Consider the following 19,139-nt stretch of genomic DNA (forward strand, 5'->3'; position numbering starts at 1 on the left):
TTTGGCTGGTTGATGGTGGTAGTGGGTTCCGTTGGGGCGCCAGATGTGAACCAGAGAGATGAGCGCATAAGAGAGACACGATCTGCCGCTGGTTCTGCTCCCCAAATGAACGACAGCGCGGTGGCCGCGAATGGCTTTCATTTTGTTTTTGCGTAGCGCACGCACCACGCAAGGCAAGAACAGAACCAACCACTCGCCATCGCACGAAATCCATCCGCTGTCTGCGCTCCCACCACGGGGTGAGCAACTGGGAGCCGGATTCCTTCACGCTCCCCGATCCAAGAAGATTGCGAAAAATATCGCGCACCAGCACTAATGTTGGTGCATGAATCTTTGAAGGGGAACTGGTGCTGTTGGTGGTGCTGGTGGTGGATGGTTTGCTCTCGCGATGGGATCTGCCACGCAGCAGTATGAACCGGCAAGACACAGAGCATACGAGGCATACGAGGACGCTGACCTAAGGTGCGGCCCTAGTCAGACATATTTCTTATCGATAACCGATAGCATAAGTGGGCCCTTCTTTTGATTATGTTCAAAGCACTCCATCTTATTCAACTGTGGCAAGCATTGGGAGGCATTTACGCGTAAGCAAGCATCATCAGCTACTTGCTATCGAGTAGACTGCAGAGATCACATCCATCATCATCATCATCATCATCATTACCATCATCAGTAGCATGATGAACATGTGATGGAATGCGAAATGAGACATGGAACATGCGTTTCAATAACGTTTTTTCATGTTTTGTAGTAGTTTCAGCAAATGTTTAAAGCAAGTGAATTGATGCATCGCGTTCTTTGGCCAGGAAATCGAGTCAACCTTAGCCAGTGCACCATCGAAATCGAAAGCCGTCGAACAAGCGTGTAATACTCCACTAATTGAGTACAACACACACCACACACGCGAGACGACGTCGACGACGGTGCCTTATCGTAATATCGTCGCATTTTTCCACCCTTCACCCTTACCTCGACCCAACCGCCCCATCTTATGCTCTCTCTAGCGATCGTATGTTGCGTGATTACTACTACTACCACTACTACTACTACCGTTGCATGGCTGGCTCTGGCTCCATTCTCTGGCGGGTAGTAGTATCGATCCATTTTAGCCGTAAATCCCTTAGTTACCGAAACGAGTAGCCTCTAGTCGCTGGGTGTATGATAGTGGTAGTGATAGGCATAGGCATCAACCCCTCCCCCCCACAGCAGGCGCCGAGTGCCGGGTGCGTGCGTGCGATGCGTAATGCTCACATCAGCCAAAGGGGAGCTCATCGGGGGCCATCGTAACAGTGACATTGATAAAAATGTTGTTGTGGATGTCGACCACCACCACGACGACGACGGCGATGGGGTTGACCTGCCGAAAATTGAGCACGCGTGTGACAGCTGCGGGTGTGCGTGCCGCCAAAAACATCTTTTGCGAATGTGTTCCCGTCTTGGCCCACAATCTTGCGCCCGTTCGGGTTCTCTCTCTCTCTCGGTTGAATTCTCACTCTCTGTTCACTACTTTATCGTTCTCGCTCTCCTATGCCGGGCCCCGTGTGTCTTCGCGCGGTTATCTTCGAACGAATGATGTGCTGCTTTGCGCTTCTAACGACGCCATTTCGTGTCGTCGAGGAATGGTGATTTTGTGTTGTTTTTTTGGGCCAAAAGAATTTTATCAAATCGTGACGCCTGCTGATGGATTTTTTTTGTCCATTTTCACCGGTTTCCATCAGGTTGATGCTGCCGATTTTAGTAAATATTCAATTTTTCTAAAATATCGCTGATGCCCATTAAGCTCCTTGATGATATCCTTGTTTTGAGATGTTTGCAAAGATGTCCTCTGGTAAGAATGTCTTTCCATGCAAAAGATTTGACGACGAGCGGAATGCGGCGGCAGCTCTCACATCCGAATCCGGTACCGCCGTAGTCTGCATTCCGCGCATGTCCTGGTCCTTGGTTCAGGACATACCATTTATGTCTTTACGAAAGATTCACGAACGGTACTCAGACCAAAGCGAAGAGATTTTTCGAAACATCACTGCTAAGTTTACTTCGCAGCGTGCGTTTCGATAGTGGCATAGCTACAACACATACATCTTAGCTAATTTAGCGTTTGTTTTAGAAGACTGATTTTCACATGGTTAAATTTCTCAAAATTTGAGTTTCACAAATCACGAGTTACATTGCAATCGAATCTCCGCACAATACCTCAACTTGTTTCACTTGCAATCACGATTTGAATCCTTCGTTTTAGTCTCACTCGCTCTGGTCAATCAGGCTTTCTGGTTCAATTCCGAGTCGCAGGGCTACGATAGTTTTCTTTAACGTTTACCTACCTTTCTGGAGCCGATGCATGAAGCGGACTGGAAGTTGCTGGCCGCATCAATGCATTCCATTGCCGGACCTAGAGTTCTTCTTTAGTACCCTTTTTTTCCTTTTTTTATCGTTCATAATCGCTTCTTCTCTTTCTCTCGTACATTTTCCGCCTCTTGTTGCATTCCTAAGCTTCCACGGTGTTAGATAAACACGCGAGAACAAAACAAAACAAAATGTTTCGTAATAAGGGCTAGAAAATGGGTTCGTTCTGGGCGTCATCCCGCTCTAGGCGCTTCCATATCTTTTCACTTCCGTTTAGAGCCACCGTGTGCTCGCTGTTGGAGTTTGGATTCCTCACCAGACAACAACCTTATGTACACACTTGTACTGGGCGTGTTATGTTTCTTTGACATATCTTGAGCTACACGCGCTGAATGGGTTTAACTCATGTGGTCTATCGTTCCATTGTACTACCAGGTTCAATTTGCAGAGTTTTTGTTTATATTTAGTATATCATTTGAAAAAATGCAGAAAGCATTATAGAAACATTGGAAATCGCTTCAGTGTCCTTCAAGATGTTGAAGATGTTCAGAAGGAGTTCATGAATATAAAATGAAATGCTTCGGTTGTGTAATAACTAAAGCATTTAAAAAAGGATTGAAAAAACATCACGCTCGTTCGCCAGATGTCCTACAAGCAAGAAAACTGGCTGTACTTTCCAAGACGAGTAGCAGGTCCACCCTCCGGCGTTGTACGCCATACTGTGCTACATCCTTTCAGTTAGATGTTTAATCATTAATTATTTGTTTAACGTCGTAACTATCTTTTCCATTTCTTTTTCTGTTTACTTATCTTTAAAATCATATCCTTATTCCATTAAACTATACTATATAAAATTATACTATTAATATAGACATTGATGTCGTAACACGAAACTTTTTCGATTCCTTTTTAGTGAAATTCTTGAAACCACTAGAGCCAGACGTTAGCTATTGTTTTGAATTTTCCGGATGCTATTGTGGTACTAGTTGCGAAGAGAGTATGGTTCATAATTTAGTCATTTTGAGAGTAAAACTGTTAGATTCTCGCAAATGGAAAAGGATATTCTTATGAGCATCGACAGAGAAGCAAAGAGAGAGTTGACAGCAACTAAACCATTCCCTGCTGCCAGAGAGCAAAGTATCCTTCATGAACTTGAGGGAAACACTTTCCCCGATTTACCATGGGCAGGATGGCACATCCCCAAACTGTCTGTGTGTGTGGAGATGTATATTGCAACGCCGGCAAACATCACCAACACTAGCTCGAAGGATGTTTTTGGGGAGGTAGGGGATAACACTAGAGTGAATGTTTCGCGTACTTTGCAACCCCAACACGACGGGACCACTGTGTTTTCCCGGCCCCAGTCTTGGTCAGGCGTTTCTAGACTCGCCATATCCTCGCTCTTCTACACCCACTTTTCTCGTAAGTCACGCAGCTTCTCTTAAGTTTTCATCGAAATTGTTTTGATTTCTTCAAGAAAGCCTGCTGGAAAATCGAACCGTGTTCGAATCAAAAACGTATCATTTTCCTATGCTTCTGAAATAATTATGTTCAGAGCCTATCCTAGAAGCGTATAGCTCAGTGAAGTGATATTTGCGAGAGTAAATGTTGGAGAATTTATCAGTGTTAGTGTATTACACTATTGCAACATTGCGAATCATATCATTGAGTGTGCGAGCAAGCAACTGTTGTTTTCTGCCACCTAGCCACACATACAAACGCGCACCCCCTATCGTATCGACGAAAATGTTTCTCTCCTGCAAGTAGTGCAGATGCCAAGGATGCACTTTTCCGACTACAATAACACCAGCGTCGTGCTTGTGATGGAGTGCAAATGTGTCAAAAGGAACCTCAACTCATTCAAACGGGACGCCGGATGATTTGGTACGAACACGCGTCACATAACATGATATCCTTCCGGTCAGCCGGAAAAAAGGCTCTCTGGCCGCCCATTAGTGCCATTTCACGATAATGCCACTCGTGATGCAGATGTTGCCTTCCGTGGCCTTTGGTTGTACAATGAAGTTTGCAATAAAAAATCAATCCTATTGCTAAGGTGGATTGCAGTGCAAGTGCTATGAGGCAGCTAATGTGTACTAGCAAGTGTATAGTGATAAGCTAACACCTGTCTAAACGGGGTATGCAAAATGTGTTTACGAGTGACTGTTATTCGAGGAAATGTTTTGATTGCAGTAACTAAGTTTGTTGTGAATCTTGCGGTGCCGTTGGTTGACAACCGTTGATTTGCTTGATTTTTATGTCCTTCGTTTATGTTAAACAACTCAAACGCACCCTCAAATGATTGTAACCATTCAACAACGCGCAAAGCAAATATGTAAGACGATGTGCATAAAAAGGCATTCGTTTTTTATTAAATACAGCTTTCATCAACTGAGAAAGATAATGTAACATCGTATTTGGCTTCAGAGTCCTTGCCATAGCCTTTTCCGACCTGTACGTGTCCCGCTCACCAGCAGCAATATGTTTTAATGATGAGAGAGAGGGGAGAGAAATGATGATGCTCCGGAAAATTCAATACATAAGCGTAGTTGTCTTTTTCGAATACTGAACTGCAAAAAGGCATCTGTAGATGGGTAGAAGTAGTCGTAATGAATTTTAGTGAAACTACAGAAGATTGTAGGTGTATAAAATGAGCAAATACCAAAGGTGGCACGAAACAACCATCATCGCAATCGATAATTTACGCTTTAGATCACATCTTGCAACAGGATCAGCACGATTCGAGAATAATGAGCCACCGAGGATTCTTCGTATGAGCGGGTTTAAATTAATCTTGAAAAAGAAAATATGTTTGTGCGATTTTGGTCATCGCTGAAGCAGAGAGTAAGAAAAGTCGAATCGCCTTTCTATAGCCCCCTTCGCTGCAGTAAGGATATCGTACAGGGAAATGACGGGAAAAAGGAGAGGGAGGAAAACCGACAGAACATCTCACCCCAGTCTATAATGCTGGGGTTGCGCGTGTGTCTGTTACGGTGCTCGTACTGAAAGGAGTGGCTCGTTCAAGTTGAAGGCTTTTCCAGGAGCTACACACAACATGACACCAACACACTTGTGCTCCTTGAGGACCGGCGCTATGTGAAGGAACGCGCCGCATATCAATGTTTTAGGAATTTTCGCTGGCACTCGCTCCCACCCTCTCCAGCGCTTTGGGCGGAAAATCGTTCACGAAATGGGGTTTCTGCCCTTGCGCTGCTTACAGCTGTAGTGGTCGTGCATGTGTTACTCTTTGAAGGTTCAATATCAGCTCGCATGTATGTGTGCGCGCCCGCGCGCGCGCAACATCGCAACGTGGTTGAGGTCGCGAAAGGAACGAACGGGTGGAGGACATGTTCCCACCCAAGCTAATTCAGCAGGACCTATGCAAGCACGCCCTTGATCCTTGTTAGAGGCTCTGGTTGTGGAATGGAACGTTGAAGGTGGTCTGGCGGAGCTTATATTAGCGTTACTTCGGCTGGAGGCATCTAAAAGCGGCAGCACTGTGTTTGGTTATTTTTAACTTGAATCTCCTTTTTAGGGATTTGGATTGTTTTCTTCTCTTCGGGGAGCATGGGGTAATGCTGTACCTCTCGCTATCTCTCTTTCTCTTTTACGAGCTCATCTTCGGGAGAAAATCTGGGGATGGTTTTACCTGCCCCACAGGTCCTTCGCGTTAACCATACTGGAGGCAATGGAGGTTTCATCGACTTTTGGCCTTGGCTCTGCATTTGCCAAGCCGGTCTCCCAGTTTTGGGTGTGTATAAACAATATCTCATTCATTCTAACATGCACATACACACCCATCGTTGTAGAATGTTGAATCTGAAATCATTTTGCGACAAAGATCCTTTTTTGATAGATCCTTTGCTGAACATAAATGGCGTTAAACATGCCATGAAATGAAATATAGTGCGTGTTGTTGAGTGGCTGCGTATGTTTTTTTTTAAATTGACTTTTAGTATCTTCAGTATTTCTTTTGGTGTTGTTGATTATGTTATCTGAGCAACGGTCGTAGCATTATGGAGCATAAACCGACGATTCTGCTTCAATCTTTTGCTCCATGCCATGTATATTCGCTTACGTCGTTCGTATGTCATTTTAGCACATTGCTTCATAGACAAAATGTGACAAATCCTTGCGAATGACTCTTAAAAGACCTTCTTCTGTTGTGTGCTCGTCTAATTCTGCGTTAAGTTATTTCTGATCTGATCGGTGCATCATACAGAACTGTCCTTCACTAACTATCACCATTTGGAGTGCCAAAAAGTTTGTAAACCGTGCAAGCAATAACCCATAGAAAACAAGTGCCGACAAATAGATGTGTAGCGTATAAGCGAGTGTAGTGCTAGGGCGAAAATTTCACTCGACAATGTCGTCATTGCATAAGCGACGATCGGCACTACCGAAGAGTACACCCGTTCGCCGAGGCCTTTTTGCAGAAGATCACACGGTGAACGAGGATGACGAGGACGAGAACCGGGAGGACCGTACGCGGCGTAGAAGTGTAGCACCTCCTGGCGAGGCGCAGGATGGTGGTGGATATGCGGAGATCATGTCGGCCATTCTAGCCACGGCTCGGCATGCCGAGATTGAGCGTTGCAACGTGCGTAACAGTGCCAACCTGCCGCTGTTGCATACCAAGGGATCAGAATCCCCGGGGTCACTGTCTGTGAACGGACAGGAAATGACACCCTCGGTGACTCCACCCCATTCTGATGGAGTTCAGTTGGCACCGACCGCTACGGGGCTGGATCACAAGTTTAACCGGTTGCTGACGGAGGTAAACGGTATACGAGATCAGCTTGGTGGCCGCCTCGAATCGATCAATCGTCGGCTGACACAGACGAGTCAGCTTTACCAGAACCACCAGGACTATGGGCAGCGGCTGACGAAGGCGGGTGATCTGTTGCTGGTCGGCATTCCACGCCGTGATCCCGAAGACTTGCGGGAGTGTTACGTGCGCATTGCTCGCCGGCTAGGTTTTGCCGAGAGCGAGATTCCTATGGTTCACATCAGGCGACTTGCGGTGACCGGCAGTTCGCCCCTGGGGTCCCGAGCTACAACTCCAACCTCTTCACCAACGACGCAGTACAGTCCTGCCGTACTGGACAACTTGCCTACCACTGGTGCCGCTTCTCTCGCCACTAGACGCCACCCTCTATCCCGGGGATCCGGACTCTCCGACACCAGCACCATGGCTCCGGTGCACGTGCAGTTCGTGTTTCGGAATGCACGTAACGAGTTCTATCGACGCTACCTGGAGTATGGGGCCGGAGCTGGCAAGATTCTGTGCCTGCGGGACATCGGCTACGAGGGGACGGGGCGCATCTACATAAACGAGGATCTAACACGCTGCAACGTCAGCCTGAAGGCGGAAGCGATGCGCTTGAAGCGTGACGGCAAGATCAAAAGCGTCTTCACCGTAAACGGGCAGATCTACGTGAAACGCACCATCGATCATCGACCAGAACTGATCACCAACAGCGTCGATCTGTTGCTACTCGATGACAGCAAGATGAAGGCAAACAAGTAAGCAAATCATTACTTTGGGAAGGGATCTAGCATTTCGAAATTGTTTTCTATGATATTTGGACATACTGTACGATCTATGCGGAATTAAGGAGCCTTTCCCTTTCTTCTGACTTTTTTCAATCATTGCGATATAATTGTGCAGGCTAGAAGCGGGATCGAGCGGGCTGTTATGGACCGGTTTGTGTTCTGCTTGATGTTATCGATTGTGGCGGTTTTCCAATTTCCATGTTCCATTCGTTCCCTTGCCTAGTACGACGCGCCTTGAGATAGCAGCAGCCTAGAACGCCAAAGACAGGCAAATATGGTTACGGCGCTTCTCATTACTGCTTGCTCAGTTTTCTGAAACCGTGGGAATCTAGCCAAGAGCGGTGTTCACCGATTGATGGTTTCACAGTGCATTCTGGTATATCGGTAGATGGTCAAAGGAACGAATCCCATGAGCCCTTCGTATGGTGACGCGTCGCTGATTACCGGCTCGCTCTCACCAGGGAAAACCGCAGAATCTAGATCTCATTTCGAGACGTCAATCATGGAATCTCTTTGAAGAGAAAAGACGCTCCGATGGAAGATGCATCGGCCCACGGTACAGTGCAGTTGCCTTTTCTCACGGATATAGAATTGATAACTGATTTCAATTGCGGCACCTTTTCTTGACTTTTCGATTTCGCACTCATTGCGGCCTCTGCTAACCGCAACCGGTTCTGGTTTCAGAACTATTATCGATTGAAACCAAAGCAGCGGAGGTAAGAGGAGGGGTGTGATATGCAAATCTTCTTTTTGAAATGCTCAATCAACACCAGAAGCCGTTCACGCTGCTGAGCACTGGCAGAATGGAGGCTAAAAGAAAATTCACATTCGGTGCGGTTTCTCGCTTGATTGCGATCAGCAAAACAAATCACCCCATCAGCACCTCCGTTGGCGTGGTGGGAGCGGCGCGACATCCGGAACTGAAACCATAGTTTCTCAGGAGTGAGCAATCAGCAGGACTCTTTCAAGATAGCTGATTCTTCGGGAAGGAAAGCTTATACTTTGAGGTTAGCACGTAGTTAATGAACATGAGAACATGAAATGTAATCCACCTTCTTCGTATGAGCCCAAAACATGGCGTCTAGCAAGATTTCCATACCTCATTTGAGACCTTTTTGGGGCTCAAAGTAAAGGTATAATTCATTTTCTTCACTTTCTCTGTTAAATTTACTGTCAAGGATTTGTTATTTAACTACAACCCACCCTTAAAACCCAGAAAATTGTGAATTCTATTGTAAGGATTCTATTATCATTTTAATTGCATGTTTCGTTTTATTTTATGAACTTCTACGAATAAAAAATCTTTCATGCATTTTTACACATTTGTTTGATCCTGTTTGCTGCTTCAGCGACACTCTTTTCGGCAGCATCCCTCGATTTGATGATTATAATTACACACGCAACACACACAAATACAAACCGGGTGAACGCGCATACCGAGAGATGCGATTACGATAGTACCTCCTGGTCCACCGGTACTCCCGTGGTGCCATGTCCTGGCCGCGTGTTATCGAACCGCGTGATGGGCGTGGCGAAAATCACGGTGCGAATTTGATTAGAGTGACGATGCTGGGCGCTCTCGGCTTCATCATGTGGTGTGGTGTGGGTGGTTGCAGGTAGGAAAATTAGGTTTTTTCATAATTGTCTACTGGTAAGCGGGAGAGTGGCTTATCGCAGCCGAAAGCATAAACAACATGGAGGATAGTAAGTGGCTGAACCATGTACTAAACGACCCAGCGGTTTATCAGCCATCGTGCGAGACTAGAGCCGCTCTCTTGAAGATGCGGACACCGATTGTCCGATATTTAACCTCTTGTCTTCGTCTTAATCTTGGGAGACACGATCGGGTGTTTGGTGGTCATGATGGGGTGCTGTGTAATTGTAATTTATATTCGAGATGCCTCATTTCCATTTAATGTGGCTGCTCCGAACCTGCGATCTTGGCGCCATTCCGGACCATGCTTCCAGCCAGCCGGCCGGCCTAACCCATGCTCTCTCGCGAGCATGATTTTCGTAATTCGGCCGAACAGGACAGAGAGACAGAGAGCGCAAGAGAGAGAGGAGCTAGCACCACTACTAGGAGCAGTAGTAGGAGTGCGTATGCGTGGGGTGGCCCCCGTGAGTGGCCCCAAAAATTAGTGTGTCGACCAACACCGATTAGATGCGTATCCCCCCCCGGGTCCGCAATGTCGTCGCTCCCCTAACAACATCTTCACTCTCCACCATCCTCCACCACGATCAACCCCCTATCAACACCATCACCCAGTAACTCACGCGCGCGCCTTCAATTCGTGGGGCCAAGTGGGACTTTGGGGAGGGTTTTGGGGACAAAGTACGAAAAGAGAAGCTCAGGCTGGGCTGGGTTGGGCTGGGGTGCTACTGGTGGGGCAGAGTGGACCTTTATTTATTTTTTTTCTCGATATTTTTTCGCGTTTTAGCCTTCCTGCTCACTCACTCACTCGTGGGCCCCCCCCCCTCCCCGGTCGCTGTTGCCTGCTTGTTTCTCGATACGCAGCAACCGAGCGGCGCAACAACGCGGCGGGGCAACGCGGCGATGATGACCTTGTGGTGGCTCGTGCAGTTCGTTGAACCTTTTGACAGCGCGCAAAAACCAGCGCACCATCGGCGAACTGCCACTATAGTGCTACTACCACTACTATCCCTTTTTTTCTGCTGGCTTGTATGTGTGCGTTTGTGTATGTGTGCGCTCGTGTCCCTCGATGCCGCCGCCACCGAAATCAAATTGCGAATCTGTCGCTCGTGGTCGCGTTCTCTTCCTCATGCCCTCGATCTCACGCTCCCCCAACCCCCCCCCCCCCCCCCTTCTCTTCCACAACCGATCCTCTTCCGGTCAGCGCGCGACCCCGTCCTGGACCGTGCCAGAACCAGCTTAGCGCCACGTCACTTGCTAGTTTTGTGCGTATTTTGTGGGATCGGACGAAGGATCGGTATGATCAGTGATGATCAGATTCGTCGATCTTCGGTACAATATTGTCTCTTTGATCCGTACACTATCTAACCGTGCTGCGTATTTCGTTAAACCATATCCATGACCAGTTAATATGTGTTGTCAACCTGTTTGTCCCAAAGAAACCAAGCGAAGCTTGTTGTAGCCGAGCAGTGTCAGCTCATCGCGGTGTCACCGTATGACCGTGAAATCCGTATGCAGATGACGGCCATCGATGGTGGCGCCACGATTAACCACGAAATGGTGGGTACGTGACACACGCAGCACTTGATAGACACACCATCACCAAACCGTATGCAGCAAACCTTCTCCTCGCCCCACCTCGTACTGTACTTTTAATCTGACTTAGAACTTGCTTGTCTTTTGAAGCAATAATTATCTACTTGCACGACCGCATGCCCAGCAACAGATGCGTCAGTCGCCATTTTCTTTGTCTAGTTTTCACGAAAAACTTTAGTAAAAAATTAAAAATTGCGCCAAATTTCTCATGGAGACGCGTGGTAGCTCATCGGAAAATGCGTTATTAGGTTGTAATTCTTTTCTTTGCTTAACTAGAATTGATTACATACACTTTACGGACACTCTTTGGATTATGTACAAGAGGATCTTCCTTCTGTTAATCGCCTTATCCTTCTGGCCGAGCAGAGTTGGTAATAGATTTCAAGATTCATCAATTTTGCCTACTCATCACGCTACCGCATTCAGTTGATGTATGATGCAAAATTGGCAATATAGCCCTCAGAAAAGTACCTAAACTACGATCATGTTGCAACTGATTCACCAAACCTTTGAGCTCCCGCGAAAGATGGTTACCGTCAGCACGCAACCGTCCCGAAAAAGGTAATATCCTCGGTTTCCCGGTTCAATGTTCAACCGGAGGTCGATAGATACGCCCCCCGGGGGGGTCTCGACGAGGAATGTAATTATCGCGCCATTTTGACTTTTTCTTTTTGGTCCAAAATGTCGGCAAGCGACCGTGCTGTCGCTCCTGCCTAGTACCGGATACAATCATAGGCCGGGCAAATGAGTCGTTAATAGAAAACAACGCCCCCCGAGGCAATTGCAGTCATTTCCTCCACAGCCGTGCGACACAGTGTGCAGCAGTGTCTAATCTCATTCGCCGGTAAAGGGTTAAGGATCGAGTTTGACTTGTGACGTTATCGTGGTAGATGAGATTGGATTGCTCGTGGTCCATTTAGTCTGTCTAGCATTAGTTATTCAAGTTTTCTTTCTTTTTTTCTTTTTCCAGGTAAGTGTAAAGGATGCTTAGGACGGTCACATGCTTCAGTTTGGTGAGATTTCTTTCATTTGAATGTATATTGTATGATCGGTGTCCCTTGGCCGTGGTTTCTTACATTATTGAACATGCTGCCCGAATAGTTTCTGTTGAATGTGTTGTTGTTTGATTCTGAAATGAAACAGTTCGTACGCCTTTCTTACGGCTGGCAGGACGTGTCAATTGTGACACACTGTGTGGCGAGAGCGAATCTCGGTTGTTGTTCCTTTTGCGGTGTATCAACACCGATCCGTAGCCGCCTACCGCAATCCAGACAGCCTTGAACAGTTTATGGCCTCTAGCAGGCCCACACCCACACCCCCTCCTACCAAACCAACCAACCGAACTACCGGTTCTACCTCGCCAGTTTGCTGCTCCGCTGTTTACGTTCCTTTCGATCCTGCCGTCTTCTGCGTGTGTTTTGCTCTGCTTTCAACAAGCATTCGAACCTGGGCAAAGAGCGAAGGAGGTAGAGGTAGGGGTTGAGAAAAGCATAGAAAAGAAGAGATAGAGAGAGGGATGCGATGCAACGCAGCAGCAGCATCAGCAGCAGCAGGTAACATAGGAAGGGATGGTAGTGATCCTTCCAAGAATTTCGGCCGACCAAGCCGACGATGCTGAGGGATGCAAGCATAGCCGAGCATAAATAATGCCACACTGCTGCGTCCCCCCACCATCCATCTCCTACCGCCACACTCTACGGATGCATCGCGACATTCTCAGCAGTTTGGGTGTGAGTGTTTTGTGGTGTTCCTGGTGTTGGTGGCCTTGTGATGGCAGACGCTACAAGACCGGGCGTCCTAGCAGTTCCTAATCCTCATCCAACTCTCCCGACAAAGCGTCGCTTTCCTGTTCGTTCTGTCTTATGCTCTCGGAGGCAGAATCCCGTTACTTACGCCATGCGCGCCATGTGAAAGCTTACGATGCAAACTGCATCTCTCGATTCCTCAGCCAAATAGGCCCTCCTCGCCAGTGGTATGTTGGTGATCATCGCGTGCATCATTCTCGAAGGCCATCGCAACGAGGGAACAGCGAGAGACAGCAAACGGAGAAGCGCATCATTCAGAGCGCACGATCTTGAGTTGCGCGCGCTTTTCCACTCGAACTTGCACCACGCGCGTTTGTCAAACTCGTTTTCATTATGATTGTGCAAGACACATCGTAACGTTTTTCAATTTGTTTCAACAAAACGAAGCGTCTCTTCATAAATGTTCCCTCAGGTGTTCAATTGAGTTTATGAACTAGAAAAGTCACTATCGTCCTCAAATGATCTGCTACAAGATGCTACGATACATGCTTGCGCTTCGCTCGAAATGGCAGAGAACTGTTCGTTCTGCAGGTTTGCCTTCCAGGTTTAGAAACCGCAAAAAAATGGAGGCTCGCCGAACGGAAGATGGCACAAAACATATACTTTTTTCTTTTAATTAACTTTCGAGAAAACTTTGAAATACCCGCCACCCGGGGAGGCCCTAGAGGAGGCCCTAGCGTCGTTGCTGCAGAGTGGAATGAACCCTTGAACCGTTTGCGGGCTGGCACGATGGAAGAAAGGGTTCTGGAAGGGGGACGAAGACGCGGCGATGCTTTTATCGCAGATGTTAAATGCTGCTAATTGGGGAATGTGATTTAGAAGCGCGCATTCGAAGGCATTTGGCGGAGCATTTGTTGCTCATTTCTTCCTCCTTGGTCTTCCGAGACCTGCTGGTGCCGCGGTGACCAAAGAAGAAGGCGTGTGTGGCGATGATACGGTGCGATAGCTGGCCGCCACCACCACCGAGAAGGTGTTCTTGGTCTGGTCGACCTACTAATTTGTGGTGCTCTATGGTGGCTGATATTCGCGCGGCGCCGGTTTTATGGTCAACGAAGGAAGGGGTGGGAAGGAAGCCTCACAAGAGGCCAGAACAGAACTTACCGATTTGCTGGCTGTGGAAGTAGGTGGTAATGGGCGATAAATTTGTAATTCGGATGAACATTGGAGAGCAGGAACATGGAATGGGGGGATGGAGCGAGCCAGAGGAGACAGGCGCCAGCCAAAGAGACACGGAAAGGAACGAGTCAGCGGCACGTGACTGAGATGATTATGACATTAGGACGGCGAGGGAGCCACCTGATGAGCTTGAAGGCGCACGAAAGTTGACCGTCACGTGGTTCCGGGTTTCGCGGTCTATTCCAAAAAGTGGCCAAGATCCGAAATCAATTATCGCATGTGTAGTCTCGAGTCACCATTCTCATTAAAAAAAAAATAGTGTGTAACCGCGGATCATGTTCACAGTTCCGGGACCTGCGCCAAGCTGTACAGATCCGCACACATTCCGAGATGAAAGGATCGATAATTGGAGTGGAAAGGCAGGAGGCCAAAGTTGATAATTTGTCGGTGGAAGCGCAAAAAAGGAAATGTTGCTAATTTGGGAGTGGGCTAGAAAAGGTGTTGTTTTGGCTGGCTCGTTGCCGCCTGCTGGGGTTGTTGTGCCGGATTTCGGAGTGGAGCGGGGCCGGGGCGGCTGGCATGATGGGATTTATCGCTTGTTTAACATCTTAACCGGCTTCACGATTCGCCCATTAGCTCCCACTCCCGATCAATGGAGGGGCACAGGTTGGTTGGAAATCAGGTTGTGATGCGGCGAATGAATTATTTATGTTTTCTTATCAATGACCAAAAGGGGGCTGGTTTCATTGATCACCATTGGTTAGGAAGGGGGAAAAGTAAAGCAAGAGTTGCATCGGTACTTAGGTAACTTTAGTTCAAATTTCAAATATTCTCCCTCTTTGTGGTGAATTCCCCCTCCCCCCGTTCGACACACACACGAACGATCGTGGAACTCACGCACACCCGCGGCCCCGGACTCACCATGGCACGCACACTCGCGCGCGGGCTGCTCGAATCGTTCGTTTTCCGCTCGGGTTTTGCTCGAACCGCTCGTTCTGGCCGATTGAGTCAATCGGCCAGTTGGGTGAGTCAAACGGCAAGTTTCTTGAGTCAATCGGCCAGTCGGCCAGTTTTTTTTTTCGCCGGAATTCGAAAGCCTCGGTCGTGCCGCTGGTCGCTCCGTCGAAAAATCGGAAAAACCGCGAAAAAACCGCGAAAATCCGCGCCCAACCCACCCCACGGCCCGTTCCCCCCACTGGTGCACCCGTTGCGCGTGAATCTGGATTTTTCCCGTTTTTCCCCACTTTTCCCGGGATCCGTGTGTGCAGAGTTTTCCGGTGAGCCTCCCGCGGGCGCGTTTTGGCGGGCGTGAAAAAGTGAAAACAGCGTGCCCGGTGCCGCCATCCATCAATTTTCCAATTCCGAGGAATTCCGGGAATTTCGGGCCGACAAAAATGGTGGCCATCCTCGAGTTTGGGGCCCTCCGTGGTGGCGGCCATGAATTTGAAAAAGTGCTAATTAATTGTCGTGGCCGTGCTCCGGATTAAGCTGATGCGCAGTTTCCACGGATCCGCGGGTCCTTGGCGTGAAAAGCGAAGAAAAACGCTGCCGAAATTGGATTTTTCCCACCGCCGCCGTGTCCGTGCCCATGCGTGTGTATGTGTGTCTGTGTCTGTGCGTGCGTGCGTGCGTCCGGTGCTTCGGCATCTTTTCCACCGAATTCGAAGCCCGTGGGAAAAGCGGAGGAAAAGACAGGCCCGGGAATTCCGGCGCTCCTGCAGAGGCCCCCCCCCCAAAACTGCCGCTACTTCCGCATTCCCATCCGCCGTTTCCGGTTCCGGTTGTTCCGGGGTTCCAGGGATCCAGGGAATCTGCGAGCGAGTGAAAGAGAAAGAGAGAAATGTGCGTATGTGTGACTGGCGGAAAACACGTTAAAACGTAGTAAACTATGATGATGCCTTCCCAGGGGGGGTTGTGGGGCGCCAAACACCCTCCCAGTACACCCCACCGAGCACGTGTGTTGGCATGATTTTCCAACGAGAAAAGGTGAGTCGCCTGTCGCCGCCGCCATCCCGGAGAAAACATTGGCGCCGAAATTTGCTCCAAAAGTGTTGTAGTGTTTTCCTGAAGAAAACTCTGAAAGCGAAATATGAAGCCCACTTTTCATATTCTTTTAAAACCCCTGTGTACTTTAGGAAACTATTTTTCCTAAGCTCATAATTCTCATAATTTAGACGCTTTTTTTATCATCGTTTCGCTTATCGGGCTGGTTTTTTTTTTTTTTTATTTGGTGAAGCTTGTTTGGACACCGTGTTGTCGCCGTAGTCAGAGGAGGCAAGGGGGGAGAGCGAGATAGCATGATGAATGAATGAGAGCGTGTGTACACACCCTGCTGATGTTTACTGTTGTGCGAGAGCGGGAAAGAGCGATGGCGAGTGCACGTGCTAGAGCGAGCTGGCACCAAGTCCGTCGCACCACTGGAAGAGGGAGAGGAGAGGAAGCCACCAGGAAAGGAAGAAGGAGAGGAAGCCCACCTCGCCAGCGCAAACTCGTGCGGCGGTCACTCACACATTCTCTCGTTCGAGTGTGTGAGTGAGAGAGACGGAGGGGAACAGAAGAAGAGCAGCAAGCGAAACGAGACGAAATGGAAGAAGAAGCGGGTGGTGGTGGCGGCGGCGGCGGCTCACTGATGAGATACACTCCTCTCCGCCACCTCCGCCACCAGCCGTCCGGCGTCATCGTTGGTGGAAAAAAAAGCAAAAAGAAAAGAGAAGAAGAAGCAGGCTGGGGAATTCTTGGGCTCCTCGCTTCTCCGTCTTTCTCTCTTGCTCTCGCTCTCGCTGCTTTCCTTCAAGCGATTCGTTCGTGGGGGTTCTTGGACTTCTGGTTTGTGGAGAGAGAGGTAGGGAAGGGGGACTCTCTGAGGCTTCTGGAGAAGCGGGCTGAAAGAGAGAAAGAATCGCTTCGCAGGGAAAAGGAAGAGAGAAAGAAGAAGAAGAGATGAAGGATCCCGACACGAGAAGACGTTGCGTGCGGCCGCCAATGATGATTTCTATGAAGAAGGAGAGAAAGAAACAGGGACATGGGGAGAAAGAGTGCGAGAGAGGGCAGGTCGATTTTAAGAAAACCGATCGCTGACGCCGCCGTAAGGATGCCACATTTTTCCTCCTTTTTTTTGGAAACCACATATCCTTTGGCCTTCGCCCCTTCTCCCGAAAACGAAAAAAAACGGGCGATGTGCGAGAAAATCATCAAAGAAGGACTCCTAGATATTTATCGAAAGCATCCGGCAACTTTTGGCGCCAAACTCCACCGACTGGAACATTTTTTATGAAATCAACTATCTCGGCGTCACCGTGTCGTCTTTTAATCCCAAGCTCACACAACATTTCCCCGAACACCGGAAGTGTCCTTGCGTTATTCGTTTGCTCAGAAAAATGCCGTCTTCTGTCCCGTTGCTGGACCCCTCCCCCCCCCCCCCCCCCCCCCTCTGCCCTTTCTTATGTTTTTTCGCTCTCTATTTCATGCGCACGCCAACATTATGTTTCGGAGAAAATAATGCTCGAGGCTCGATATTCTGCCGCCTTTCCTGCTTCTTAATGATGATGATGATGATGATGACGACACACATCGCGCGTAAACACACACGCATATACACGCGAACCTTGCGCTGGTAGTCGTTGGCACGGCAGCCATTTTGTATTATCTTCGCGGCTCTTTGATGCGTGCGAACGGCGCAAGAGTGAGAGAGAGCGAGAGAGCGAGAGAGAACTGGGGTGTGCGCGCGCGCTCTCGCTCAGGCTGCGGATTCTTTTTCCCTTTTTTTTAAGTTGGTTTCTTCTTCTTTTCCTTCGAAGCATCACCAAGCCAGCCATGGAATTTATGCCGTTGCCGCCTTCACGCACACAAACAGTATGTGTGCTTGTATGTGTGCGCCATGCTTGGAGGATGGTTAAGGACACCGAGAGAGAGAGAGAGAGAGAGAGAATCCTTTTTCGTATATTTTGGGTTTGGAATGATGATAACGAAGGAAGCCGCGATCACGGTGTTATCCTCGGACCTGGGTGGTCTCCCCCGCCACGATTCTTATGCTAAATCATGCTTCTCACCCAATATTCTGTTGCGCCAAAAAGGAAAGAAGCATAAACCTTCGTCTATCGAAAAAATGGAAGTATTTCATCACGTCTTATGCTTCGATATGCTCTGCCACAGAACATAACACAAACACACGCGCCCGCAGATACGACGACGGGACTCTTGAGCATCATTATTCCTCTTCCCTATATGTCGCACTCCTCACTCTCGAAGAATTGTACCGGAGGCAAGGCAAGGCAGCATTACCAAACAACTCACTCACCCTTTTTGGTGCGGCCACAACACCGTGTCTTCTCGAAGCCAGGGAGAAAGTAGCGTGGGAAAGAAACGCCCCAGTCGCTAAGATATTTCTCCTCGACCCATCGCCGGCGACGACGGCTTTCTTCCACACCAGTTTCATCATGGACATCGCGTGTCCCTGTCCCCCTTCTTCCTGTTGTTGATCCAGAGAGGACGAGCGAGAGAGAGCACGTTCTTGGGCCCCTTTTATGCACGGCAATGTAAGCGACGCCAAGCCCCAGCATGTTTGGTGTTTTCACCTCCTGGATTAATGCTACTGCAAGAAAAGAAACATAATCTTTTGCCTATTTGTCGGTATTCTAGTTCTAGTTATGTTGAATTCGAAAAAAAGTTACATTTTTCAGTGACAGTTTCCGGTGCACGCTAGCTGTCCCGTCCTATAACCTCCACGCACCACCCATTCAATAACCGAGAGACAAGACCAACCAGCCCGCCATGTGTGTTGCTCAACAGGCAGAGCGAGCAAACGAGAGAGAGAGAGAGAAAGAGGCGCATCCGTGGCAGTCGAGAGTGAATGAAGTGTCTAGTAGTAGATCAGGGGCACATCACAGGGCTGGGAAAAAAAGAAAATGAAAACAAAAAAATATTGACCATCCCCGACGACGAGAGGCGTGAGGGCAAAGGCCATCACTAGCGCATCATCATCATACTGTGTGGTGTATGTTCATTCATGCTAGAAATGAGGCCACGATCACTCTCTTCCCTTCGACCACCGATCCTCTGGAGCATATGTGGTT

General features: G+C 48.4%; 1 protein-coding gene across 7 annotated transcripts in view; it reads left to right on the forward strand.

The window, feature by feature from the left end:
- Positions 1 to 19,139, forward strand: part of LOC126574007 (serine/threonine-protein phosphatase 4 regulatory subunit 1-like) — an 83,426-nt gene that overhangs the window by 36,288 nt on the left and 27,999 nt on the right. Inside the window, exon 1 of one of the 7 annotated variants that reach the window (XM_050233911.1) lies at positions 15,159 to 16,053. The exons of the other annotated variants lie outside the window; for them this stretch is intronic. The gene's annotated coding sequence lies outside the window, so the exon portion shown is untranslated. Of the gene's footprint in view, positions 1 to 15,158; positions 16,054 to 19,139 lie in introns of those variants that run through there. 7 annotated transcript variants of the gene reach the window in all.

This window comes from Anopheles aquasalis, chromosome 3 (assembly GCF_943734665.1).
Source record: "Anopheles aquasalis chromosome 3, idAnoAquaMG_Q_19, whole genome shotgun sequence".
Taxonomy (NCBI): domain Eukaryota; kingdom Metazoa; phylum Arthropoda; class Insecta; order Diptera; family Culicidae; genus Anopheles; species Anopheles aquasalis.